This window comes from Lepeophtheirus salmonis, chromosome 6 (genome assembly GCF_016086655.4).
Source record: "Lepeophtheirus salmonis chromosome 6, UVic_Lsal_1.4, whole genome shotgun sequence".
Lineage (NCBI taxonomy): Eukaryota > Metazoa > Arthropoda > Copepoda > Siphonostomatoida > Caligidae > Lepeophtheirus > Lepeophtheirus salmonis.
In genome coordinates, this window is record NC_052136.2 from 16654249 (window position 1) to 16668264 (window position 14016).

Consider the following 14016-nt stretch of genomic DNA (forward strand, 5'->3'; position numbering starts at 1 on the left):
AATGGAAGTGAGTGAAATAAGTCAAAGTAAAATAGTGATTTTAACTTCATACACACACAGCCTATATTCAATAAACAAATTTTATATAAGCACTTGCCTATTATTCTAGAATTACTTTGTTTTGACGTGTGACAGTAAATGACATGATCTTTCAGCCATATAGCATTCCAGCTAATTGTACCACCCATACAAAGAATATATATTTATTATATATATATTTCTTTAATTGCCCTCTATTAGGGGATTAAATTTGTTGTGCAAACAAAATTGAAAACATAGAATACAATGTGGATAATTATGTGGCAATAGGCATTAGTATTTAGATGATAAACTTTTTTTAATATCATATTAAAATATATAAAATGGCTCTGGGAGTAATATCTGATTTTCTAATGAAGGTCATAGGACACCACTCTTGGAGTCTTGCTTACAATATTAATACCATGGTGGCTTGATGGCAATGCCTTGAGAGGTCCCTGTCAGCAGTAGACGCTGGAAAATCTGGCTCATGAAGGACGTGGATCACCGGGTCAAGACAATGAGGCAGCATGTCAAGACTCTCAATATCAGTGATTGGACTGTAAGGAGGCTTTATAAGGATTTGTAGAAGGGATTTTATGTGCGTCGACATCGACAACTGCTTTCAACAGGAACCAAAGCCAACTGGGTTAAGAGAGGCCAGAAATTCTTTACTTGGTTAAAGCATAATAGGTAAATGTGGTCATCCTTCAACCCAGACTGTTTTCCCATCGACTATGTTATTCCGGGTGTAGTTGAGAATACAGGTTGGAGGTCATGTTAACAGACAAAGGAAATTATTTCGAAAAATTGCAAGAATAATTAATAGAGAAATCTGTGACAAAGCCTCAATGTTGTACTCCTTCTGATTCCTGCAAAGTTTACCCTATTTGTTCGGTATCAAAAAGTCCAATATTTTACCTCGCACGCTGTGGCTAGTATACTATAAAAGATTAAAAAATATAACTGATTCTAAAAAAAAGTGTCATATTGCACCAGTTGCCCCTACACACTAAGGACCGCCCTAATGTATATGTATTTAGGGCATAAACTTCTATGAGTAATACATAAGAGTTGAAGTATCTTATTTTTACTTATTTATGCTGACTCTTATCATGTATCATTATTAGATTCTCTCTGTGTGTACATATATGTATGTTTGTTAATCGTCGTCAGATACAAAAGGGATAGTATTTAAAAGATGTAAAAGAATAAATTAAGATCCTTAAGAAGTCGTTATGTATGCTTCAAGAATCATGGAAAGTGAACATATATAAACACACATTATATATGTTTAAATAGACCCTGACAATTATGATCTTGACCGTGTAGTTACTTATTACAGAGTTGGTGACAATGTTTTTTAAACTTTCTTTTTATATAAATTAAATATTCACATATGCATGTAGTTGATAACTAGCGGTCAAGGTCATTCAAGGGTATTTAAATACCTATCTCCTTAACTAATATTTTAAATATTGCAACATACGTAATTTTTATCAAACTTATGTCACTCCATATAAATGATCAGGAATCCTCTTTCTGTACGTTTTTAAGTAGATATTTTCCCTAATTTTTAACAATCAAAAATGGTTCTAGAGGATTTTGCCGTGAATATATTCCCCATAACAAATAGTTAATGTAATATGAATTCCTTGGACAAATTGCATTATACTAACATAATAAGCATTAATAATAAGCATATCAATTACCTTAATATGAGACCTTCTAGTTATGTCCTACAAATAAAAATAAATAAATATATTTCTAGATACGTGTTCCTTAACAATAGCCCTCTTTGTGATAACATAATATAGGCTTTTGCAGTAACTAAGTACTATTATAGTACCAGTACACCAAAAAATACTACTTGATACTAAGAGACTCCATGAAATGAGACGAAATGCCAGTTAAAATAATAATGGATGAAAAAACATGTACCTCAAATATCTTTACTCAATCCCACACCCTTGATCAAAAAACAAATAGGGCACGAGCATAATTGTAAAACTATAATATTGATCTACAAAAGTCCCATATTTAATAATAAGGCGAGTCTAAAGATGTTTATAGTGCAAGTAGGCAATGTTAAGCTATCTGTATTAAAGGTGATAATTTATGTCGTCTCTTTACTTGCTACCAAAGTCTTTAGACTCAACTAGGAGATGTGTTATAAGTAGCGTTGACATCTTTGTAATGAAAAAAAAAAACTATCTTTAAAATTTAGAAAAGATAAAAGATGTGCCCTTTCGTCTGTTTCTCCATTGTTTAATATGCATTTTTGCTAACTCTTCACTCTAAAGTAAGCATTCTCTCCAAATTTTGATGTAAAATGCTTTAAAAATGTATAAAAAAATACCATAAATATAAATGAACTTTAATATAATTTAATATTTATATCTTTCACTAGTAATATTTTAAAAAAGGTAAAAGGTTCTCCCATTTAGGGCACCAAAATCATATAAAATGCTTCTGATATTAAGAAGGGCCTAAATTCAGTAATACTATAAGTCTGGCTATCGCCTTCTTTTTTTTTTTTTTTTTTTAATACAAATATTTCAACTCAAGTTATTTATAACACTTTGTAAGTTCATAGTAAGAGGGTCTACTTTATATTTATGGGCATGACTGTACTCATGTATATATTTATTAAATACATAATAATTTGCAGTCTGTGGCGACCATCCCATTTGTATGAAGATGTTCTTTTTATTATTATTTTCAAGACAGAAGCCAAACTTTTATATGCATCCCAATAAATGTTTTTACATATTAGCATATGTTTAAATGTATGTTTATACACATTCATAATAAATATATTAGTGCAGACATCAAATTTATTAATGTGAGTAGGAATTGATGGTGTTCATTTTTTTTTTCTACATTAATAGTTGCAAAATCTTATTATTTATTTGTACTTTTTTGTCATAGCTTCTCTATATTAATCAAATCCGTGTATGTTTGTATCACAGTCTCGCTCTTTGAGGATAAACTGGTGAACAGACGTACAGATCAGCCTGAAATTTGGAAACTAATACTTAACTCCGTCCTTCGTAACCTAATTTATTAAATGCACCAAAATAATTGGAATAGATCCTTACCATTAATAGGAATCTATTTTTTGACCTTTTTTAATACTCAATCAAAAGAAAAAGGGCTAATTATTAGAGATTCAAATAATATAACCTCCAGGTAAGCTAAAGAACCAAATAAAAAATTGATTTTATGCATGTATTATTACTCTTCTTTATTACATCATAAATTCAAATAATTATAATTAAAGGGAAATACAATTTATAATATAATTATAGTATGTATATATTATTCATAAATGACAAATTATGTCTAGTGCAACTATAGTTGAATATTATAAGATTGATGTAATTATATCAACTAAACGTCATTCTAAAGAAATTTACAAATGATTATCATTATATATATTTTTTTTTTAATATATAATATGTAATTAGAGCAGGTATATAGATTTACTTAATAGATGGTGTATTCGAAAATTAGAAAGTAAGGCACTGAAAGTTGATAATTTTTTTCTGAAATTGCTCACAATTTTTTTTTTTGTAGATTTTAAGTATGTATCAATACAATACAGAGCAAAATCATTGAGATTTGTCTGTATTTCGACTAACATATAAAGCAAAAATTTAGTTGCAAAGAGCAAATTACACACAATGAAATCGGCGTCTATAGGATTTTTGCTGGGGGAAGTGGTGGCCTAGCTAGTCCTTTAGAAATTTGGGAGTTACATCATTTGTAGATAAATATTTTTTAGACGGAATGTTGCTACAAATACCAGTTCAAAAGTAATTTGGGATAGAAACCTTTTAAAAAAATAACTAACTAATAAGTAAGGAACCATTGTATTAAAAAGAGTACTGTGATGAATGCTTCAAAATTTAAGATGTTTTGTTTTTTTTAGAACTGAAAACCGAGACGGATTTAGAATAACAAATCAAGGACTAATATAATCTTAATAGTTTTTTTTTCTTCTTATTTCTGAAACGCCACATGGAGCTAACTAAGTATTATACATATTTATTGCACAAACAATTATTTTTTTTTTTTTTTGTCAAAAAAAAACTCTTCTCTAAGAAACAAATAATATGTATGTAAAAGGCTTATACAAACATACTTTCACCATATTATTTGAACTCAACCGAGCGATAATTATTTCTTCCAACATACAATTGCATCATCATAAAAATTGTGTATAATTTTTTGTTTTGTTTTTTAAGACAGAATTTAATTATTTAGATATATGTACATATTTTATATGATGATTATGTCATTTTGTTTTCATGATGAACTCTAAAGGTCCATTTCCGCACGAATTTCTTCTTATTTATGAATAGAGTCTTAAAAATATGACCTACCGGTGTGTATGACATGAAAAACTAACCATGACATTTTCAAGAATGTTTAAGACAAGAAAAGCTTAGCAGTTATGACCAATTGATTGTCATAATACAAGAAGAAAAAACTGATGGATTATATTTATAAGGCCTTATCGGGACCAATATATGTCTCTTAAATCAAATCAAGGTTCTAAACTATATCAAAAATTATAAAGTATCTTAACTCATCAAACAAATTTGAATACTATGCTTATGATTAACTCAAATATGTATATTAAATATTGGGTTGTATATATATATATATATCGAGTGATCCATTAAAATCTGTACACCTTGAATTTTATACTTCAATATTTTATATAATTTATTCACTATCATTAGAATTTAACCAAAATTAATAAAAGGAATAAATGTGTGTCTTAACTCAATCATTAATGTAACCGTTTTAAGCGGCAATGAGGTTTCCAGGCGGCGACAAAAGACCAGGCACCCGCTTTGATGTAGTCCTCTGTCATGGCGTCCAGCACTGGCTGACAGTGACTTTGAGGACCTTGGTGTTTGGATAACAGATCCTTCAGGACTTCACCTCGACATGCAACCTAAAGGTTTAGTCAAAGGGGTTGATATCAGGGCTTTAGGTTGGCCAAAAGTGTCAAAAAAGAGTTCAAAAGACTCATTCAAAAAAGTCTTGCCACCCTCAAAAGGTTCTTTCCAACAACTTTTTTTTATAGTTCTCTCAACAGTCTAGTGCAAAACTCCAAGATCTCTTATATAGGCCCTCATAGACTTGAGGAGATTGGCCTGGGCTGTTTTCTTTAACTCCTGTGGGTGTAGTTTGGCCTTTTTGATAGAACACTTCTTTCTTTTCAACGTTTTGAACTTACTGACGTTGTAGACAGTGGTTCTGGAGACACTCAACTGCTTGGAGTGCACTAATGAAAATTCCTTGATCAAGTTCAAAAGTGTCATTTACTGGACATGTAGTTAAGCTAGAGAGCTTAAGTTTGTTTTGTTTTGTAACTAATTGGTTATGCTTCAATTTATCTAAATATGAATTAATTTTAATCATTGAATTAGTAAGTGTTTAGGCTTCAATTTACTATCCGTTATATGACACATACCGAGTCGTGCTAAATGGATGTACCACTATTATAGATTAATTTTTCGAAGTATAGTGATTGTAATTCGTAAATTTTCGATGTTTCACGCACAAACTGACTTTTTAAGCTTTCGAATGAGCTATTGCAAAAATTGAAGCAAAAAGAAATCAGATTGCTGCTTTGATTTGCGCCTGCCAGAAAATACCTCCAATTCTAAACATTTTTGGGATCGAGAGGCACACCGTCTACAGGGTCATAAAGATCATGAAAGAGGGGGAAAGCCTTAAAATTGAGCCCAGTAGTAGAAGGCCGGCCAAACTTATCCAAAAAGTGGCCAAGAAGGTGTTTGAGGTAAAGCCGTACATGTCATAGCCAAATTTTCTAAAAAGAAGTCAGTGGCTCCTTCTACCGTGTCCAGGGCTATCAAGGCCGCCGTAAATAAAGTCCAAGAGGTACCTGAAAGACCATTTAAGACTCGACGACAACAAGATGCTCGTTTAAACCGGGTCAAGTATCTCCTAAACGATCTGAAACATCATGGCAACCGAGTGATTTCCTTCTCGGATAAAAAAAATTTGCAATCGGGTTGTTGGGTTTGAAGACCCTTCTGAAGACCTCCAACACGTGTCCAAGACAGGTGGGCGGGTGCCCCATCCTGCTGGACGACATAGGACGCCTTGTCCTCAAGATTACCAAGAAGTCGGGCAAGGCGTCCTACATCTTCCAGCAGGATGGGACACCCACCCACACAGCTAATGTTGTACAAGCCTGGATGGAAGAGAACATGGAGTTTTGATCCAAGAACTTCTTGCCTCCCCAGAGCCCTGATGTTAATCTTTTGGATTACTCTATCCGGTGACAAGTCGATTCGAAGGCCTGCAGATCACGGCACAGCATTTTCACCGACCTGAAGTCTTCCGTGAAGAAGAAGTGGAAGCCCATGAGAAGGCACTAGAATTCCAGAGTGTTCTCCACCCTCCGTGGCCCCTTGAATATCGTCATTGAGAGCAATGGAGGTCAAATTTATCAATAATATCTGTCATTGTGTGCTTAATAAATGTATTTAAGTAATCTATCACGTCTGACTTAATTGAGACTTAAGAGGAGCAAAGCTTTCCTCACGTTGATTAGTGGTACATCCATTTCGCACGACCTGGTATGCAGGCAGGAATTACTCAAATATCAATCCTCAATTCTACTAATTATTTTGATAATTTATTGGATATTATAATATTTTTGTAATAATACAGACAGTTTTTGTAGTTTATTCTCTAACATATATCATTGGAACTATTGATTATTTTTCTATCAGTCTATAAAATCTTACAAAAATTATAAATCCACTCATTGCAAATCAATTTGAGATATTGTAACGCTCAGAACAAAAGATTTAGTTAAGAAAAAAGTGCTGTAATTTTCTGCACATTGTTTTTTATTCCTTATTCTTTTATTAACAGTTAATTTCAAACATGTTTTTGAGTGAATTTATCGGATCCATAATATTAATCAGGGATTTATAATATAAATATCATTATATATTAATTTAATATATATAATACATTGAAACTTAACTATTCAACAGCATGAAAAGTCGAATTATATATCTATAAAACAATAATATTGTTTGACTAATTTTCTTAACATATAACTCAAATTCGACTTTTTGAAGCCATTGCAAACATTTTTAAATACAAGAATAGTTGCAACATTTGACAAGTATGATTCCAATGCAATTGGTGGAAAATCTATTGACTTTCATAATCCTTAGATATATCTAAGTAATACATATCTATTAGGGAGGTTTGTTTTTAAACTTTTTTCGAATTTCGATTACGGTTGGTTCGGAAAAAAAGTCATGTGGGAGGAAAATAATCAATAAAAATTCATTTTCCTCATTGTCGAGGTAGCACATCACGCTCAAAGTTTCAGAAGAGACAAAATTTATTTATTTCTACAAGAAAAGATTGAAATACAGTCATTATTTTGTATGAATTAATTATAATATACATTATTAAAATCTATAAAAAATATAAGGAAACTTTTTTATAAAGCTACCCTACGAGAAAAAATAGGGATTTTTGATCTTTTCTTTCCAAAAAATTAAAAAAATTGATGTTCGTTATATGCAAATTATCAAATTTTCCTATTTTTTTTTTCTCTTTTTCTGTTTAATAGGACAATTTAAAAAAATTAATTAAAAACTTTTATAAGTTAAAGAATGTCTATCAAACAATATTTTATGCAAAATAACTGAAAATATCTACTATAAACTCGAACAAAGTTAAAACCGAACCACTCTAATATGAATGCTGAACGAAATTTAGACGGGAGCTCTGAGAAATTTATCCAAAGATAAGAAGTGTTACAAATGTCCCTAGTCTCCCAAACTTATCAATTTGTCATTCTCCTCAAAATAGTAATATATTACTTCTTTAACCCCTGAAAGGATTTATCTCTTTTTCAAATGTATGCCAGTTTCTAGGTAAGGATTTTCCGATGAATTGCAATCGGTAAAAGTATGCATTTTTTGAAGTATCAGAATCCAGGGACGTCTACAAGATCATATTTTGACGAGGCTTGGTTTTCGAATTGTCTTTATAAAAAATCCAATTACATTTTCAATATTATTTTTTAGGAAAATAAATTTCGAATATTAAATTTTTCACTAAAAAGCAAGAATATTTTAATTTTTGGGGGCTACAGCCCCTCCAGCCCTCGGCCTGCGAACACCCCTAGAATTGGTTATCAAATCCCACCAATACCTGTGCTTACATACATAGTTATATACATTATTAAGCATAACAAAATTTCGAATTTTATTATTTCAATTAGTGAACCAATAAAAGGAAGTGAGGATCATAGTATAGTCTAACCTAGGTTTAAGACTACGGGCTCCTACCTGTAAAGGCCCTGGATTAAACTATTTTTTTCTTTATTTTTTATTTTAATGTTATTAGTGCACTAATAATAGACCTGGATATTAAAATTCCGGTCTATCCATTGATAATGAAAGTATATTTAGTTGTGTGGCCAACATATTAAGCCAACCAAAATGATTCCTAGGCACAAAGAGGAACTGAATTTTTAAATAATGTTAATTTGAAATTATTTATAATCATAATTATGCTTGATATATTTATTTCTTTTCTTGTGAAGAGCTAATAATATAATTAATAAAAAGTAAATATTTTTCTATGTTATTACTTTATGCATAATATTAATAAGGAATCATTCATAAAGATGGTATCCGAATTGGCTAAAATTTTGGTATCGGTACATCCCTACGTCTTGGGGAAAAGATGATTGCGCATAGCATAATATGGAATGAATATGTTAGACCTGATTCCTAAGAGACAAATGTCAATATTTCAATTTTCGGAGAGATAGGGAGTCATCAATCATCATTAAACTATAAAATCCTCAATTTCATTTTTTAATTCCAACTTGTACAATTTGTTTGTACAAGTTACCACTTGCACACATATGTATGACATTTAAGGGAAAGGATATATTATCGTAAGACGAACAAATCTCCCTCCTTCAAAAATAATAGAAAAAATCATTCTTAAATAATTGTGGCAAAAAATATTCACATACAATAAACAAAAAAAAACAGAATTACACCGTAATGAAGCCATAAAAAACCGTTTCAAAATGTATATACAGACAATTTCACTTTCTTTCTTCAACACTCACAGCTAACATGAATAGTCCATATGGTACTCGGTCATATTTGGGGTATTTCCTTCCTTAGTTTGAATATCTGTACATATTGTATGTGTGTATTCATTTAAATAGTATGTACATTTAAGTTAGTTAAAGTTTCACTTTTTTTGGAAAATAGAACGGTCAAGATTTTTTTTGTTTTGTAAATTAGACAAATATATTCATACGAGAGAGATAATCAACGGGTTGTGGCTAATATTTGCAGAAATCATTAAATGATCCCTGCTTGAATCTATGTATTACGAGGTTGAATCTTAAAGTAAGCCTGTATGCAACAATATATATTTAATGAAGTAAAATCAGCTATTTACGAATTCAGGCAAATGTAACTCGCCCAATCAATGAATGCACTTAAGTCAAGTGTGAAAAGAATTGAGTGCATAATACTCGAAGACATGATAAATCAAGTCAAGTTAATCATGTCTTCGGGAAAATGGAGAAGGGATGGAGTTAATTTTTAGGAGACGGAACTGAACAAATCCCCATAGATGATGTCTCTGAAAAGGTTGATAACATACAGATAGTAACCCTAACACTTTTCAAGTCCTTCCATAAATCGCCAAACATCAAGTTAGGTCGTGCCATCGAGAAAATGAAAGAGTGATTCACCACTATGAACGGATAAAATAGGAGGTTAATATATGTATACTAGGTTGGCAAATGGTAATTTTGTATTTTGCTTTATTTCAATGCTATATGAGAAGTTGGATAACTTGTTGTTGCTAACGAGAATTCAACTTCATAATGACCTTTTTGTAGAAGCCCTTGCCCCTATAGGCCAAATTTGACCGTTGTCCGTTAGCCATAGACAAGAACGTATGGTAATCACTTAGTAGGGTTGATGCATAAGAACTTCCCATCCCAGCACCCTGAGCTAATGTTGCGTCCTCAAACATGTATGCGCCAGGAATTGACTTGGTGAAACCTAATTCCTATCCTATTCAAGTTTCTTTTTATATCCAGCCTTCTGCAAATGGTTTAAAACGGTTTAGGATCGATTTTCAGCTCCTGGAGGATACTATGACTACTAACATGAGGGTCTATCTTGATATTTTCCATCATATTGATAAAATTTTCTACGACAAGCCTGCCAGTGTGTGGTGAATCATTCATCTCTACTACACCAGAACGAAATTGCTCGAGCTACTGGCGTGCAACAAAAACCGAAAAAGTATCGGGCCTGTATATATTGGAAACTGGCTTGTTTGTATTCGACACGTTTTTCCCTTTCAGGTAATAAAAATGGCGAATTTCTTCAATTGAGACCTCCATACTCGACTCACGATAATTCACTGCTGAACCGGCCAAACACAATACTTTTATAGTATACATTCACAATTGTAAAACGTTTTATCGTATGATCCGATGTGACAAATAATGAACAAAATATATTTAGTTAAAAAAAAGGGGGAATACGAAATTAATTTTTCCCCAGCCTATGATTAGCTAATAGTTGAATAGGGATAATATTTTAATTTATTTCAACATAGTTGCGTATTAAAATGTGATAAAACATTAGTACAAACTCAAAAAGTTGTTTTTTTGTCATTCATATGTGAGTACAGTCATCCGTTTTATTGTATTTTAAATGGAAACTAATTTATGTGGTACCTCAACATAAAAACAAATTTGAACAAAAAAATCAATTTTATCCCAATTTAATTATTACTTTATATGTAGAAAGTAGCCAATATTTCATCAACATATTTGAGCCAATTATTGCCTTTTCATTCAAATTTGGGGATGAATTATGATATCATCAAATGTTGTATTAAATAAAAAAGTCTACAATTGCATTGAATACTTCTTGATATAATAACAAACAGTAATATTTGATTAAATTAAAGTATTATCTACTGAAACCCCCTAAAAATTGCTGAATTTGTATAATTTTTTTTTTTTTATCAATTTGGGACGAGAAAAGTAGGATACTTAAAGAAAAATATATTATTCTGTCCATTATAATAGTTATTTTCTATCTACAATATGGAAATGATATTGTATAACGATGTAATAAAATATTTTTAATGCGATTTAGGGTCATATATTAAATAAAACTAGGCAATAAAGGTATATAATTTTGATAGACAGTAAGGTTTAAGTCCTTTTATTTGTTGGTCCCATTTTGAGACAACCAATAGTTCATTACTTCCCTTAATATAAATGGAAAAAAGGTTTTTATTGTTATAAAATTTTGTTTTTTAGGGCCCAAAGTGACGACATCAAAATTGTGACGTCAAGTGAAAACTCTCTATTGATTCTTGTTGGGTATTTTTTCAAAAAGAATACTTTGTATCTTTTTTTTTTTTGAGAAAATATATTTTCTCTTTTACAAAACCTACTATGATTTTCGTCTCTCTTTGATTAAAATTTTATTTTATGTTCAATTTTAGCATGGGCTATTTGTCCTTCGAATAATGGACTTTCATGTATTGAAAATAAAAAAGTCAATGGACAGAATGTTAAAAGAACACATTTCCGGGAGAAAAAGGGAAGGACGGTTGGTCACCCTTGTCTATTATATAATTTGGCTTTAAATATGAAAATTAATCATTTTGTTTATTCCTGTTTAGTAGGATATTTGTATGATCAAGGATAGCTCTAATTATCGAAGCCCAGAATAGGTTGTAGTGATTCAAAGAACGTCTCTACATAATAACAGTTAAAAATATCATTTAAGGAAGAGTAAGGTTTCTTTAAGGCAATCCATTTTGAGGTTAAAAAAATTATAACTTATGTTATGTTTGTTTCTGGCATATAGTCAACAAATACATTAAACTTACAAATATATTGCAACATATTATCTTCTAAAAGCATAAAAGGAACTAACGAACCATGTATGACTTATAGAATGATTAAGACAACTAAATATTATGTTGATACATATAAAGAAAAATAATAGACCAATTTCATGGATTATATGAACAAATTAAAGTAATAAATTATAAAGAAAGAAATTGCTTAGAAACATAAGTGAGCTTTAAAAACAAAATAAGTAGTACTTTAATGAGGATTAACTTTAGTTAAGATGTTAAATACATACATAAAAGATCTCCCATACTAATAAAAACCAATTTATATGTATTATACATCTAATTAAACAGGATTAAATAGTTCAAAATAGAGGTTTTTCCTTTTGATTTTAGTAATACAACGGGCCAAAGGACACAGATGATGATTTAAAAAGGATAATGTGTAAAAAAACATGAATTATATTGCGCAAAAGTAATTAGGTATAACTGAATGTCCTTCATGAGAGAAAATGAAGTAACAAATGACTTATTTCATTATTGCTCATGTCGATAATTTGGGGAGGGGGGGTGTCATGTGGTGCGAGGAGTAAATGGAATGTATTAACCAAGGATAGGGATTAGACTCGGTTTCGTTTTTTGAGGGCTCGGAACTCAGCTTGAGTACAAAATCAAAGACTTGACTTGAACTTCAAAGTCATTTTGATTTTTTTTCATAGGATATAAAGAAATCAATAAGTATATTATAATTAATAAGGATATAAACATAAATTGATGCAAAAATTTCAGGGAATTTAACTTGTTAGCAAGAATTGAGACTCATTTGGACTTGTATGATCGGGACTTTTTTCCGCCTCTGTTATTAACCGATACATAACTAGCAAAGTATTCATTGTAGTTAGTGTTGGATCGGTCCTAGGACTGATTTCCTAATTAGTCTTTTTTATTTCCCCTATATAGTAATTTGTTTTACCAGTTGGAACTTTTTCACCATTCAACAATTAGTTGGTCCTTAATTCATAACTATTTTTTTATTTTCTTCACTCATAGCTAGGATTGAAGAATATAAAAAGGAAAAAAATAATGAATGATAGCTAGAATATATAACAATAAGTTATAGCCACACGCCTTTACTTTAAACTTCAGATATATTGTCTCATTGAAAGAGGTTATTATGAAACTTTAAAAGCTGTATTGATGCAGTTAGAAACTACATCATTACAGCTAGTCCTAGAACTGACAAATTTTATTATGACCGAGCTGATAAAACTACAGCCTTTATAGCTTTTTTAGACCGATCCAACACAAATTGTGGTAATTTATTAGACTGCCGTAAACTTTATTTTATCTGTCAACCTTTTTACTTAAATGAAACAAACAATAAGGACTCAAATCAAGCGGTGGCACTGAGCCAATTTCGCTCGATTAGGAATTATTATTCAATCATTATTGATGGGAATTATTCATAGGACCTCAATAATAGCAAATTCAAATTCAACCAATCCACGTTCAAATACAGATAAAGAGGTAATTAGTAGAAAAATCGACAGTTGACAGCAAAGTACATTGGAAATGTGTGTGTGACTTAGGTAACGCCGTTATAAAGGATCAACGAATATTTTTAAATCTTGCTTACCTCCATATTGTTGAGAACCTTTTGGGAGTAATTAATTCCAGATCCTATAAATCTTCCATGTATTCTCTATATATCAATATGTCTTAAATACTCTTTTTTTTAATAAGTTACTAAAATTAAAATGTGTGAGTACAGAATTCATTCACTGCCAAGGTAAAACTCGTATTAAAAGTAAAAAAAGCAACTGACAATTTCAAAAAAAAAATTATTATATATTTTTTTCCATTACTTTTTTTAATGATAATTATAATTAAGCAGGGAAGATTTTACGCATACAAAAAAGAATATTATTTTTTTTTGTTACGAAAAAAACGGTGTAAGAAAAAATATTCGGCCTGTAAAAAAAGTACACAAAATAGCCATGAACGTACATGCATATGATGTGTGTATGTACTGTGTAAAAAGTTAATCATACT

General features: G+C 30.7%; 1 protein-coding gene across 1 annotated transcript in view; it reads right to left on the minus strand.

Annotated features, from left to right (window-relative positions):
• LOC121119921 (proton channel OtopLc) overlaps window positions 1-13732 on the minus strand; it is a 66973-nt gene extending 53241 nt beyond the window's left edge. The window contains exon 1 of the mRNA XM_040714757.2: window positions 13601-13732. The gene's annotated coding sequence lies outside the window, so the exon portion shown is untranslated. The remainder of the gene's footprint in view (window positions 1-13600) is intronic.
• Window positions 13733-14016: the final 284 nt, after the last annotated feature.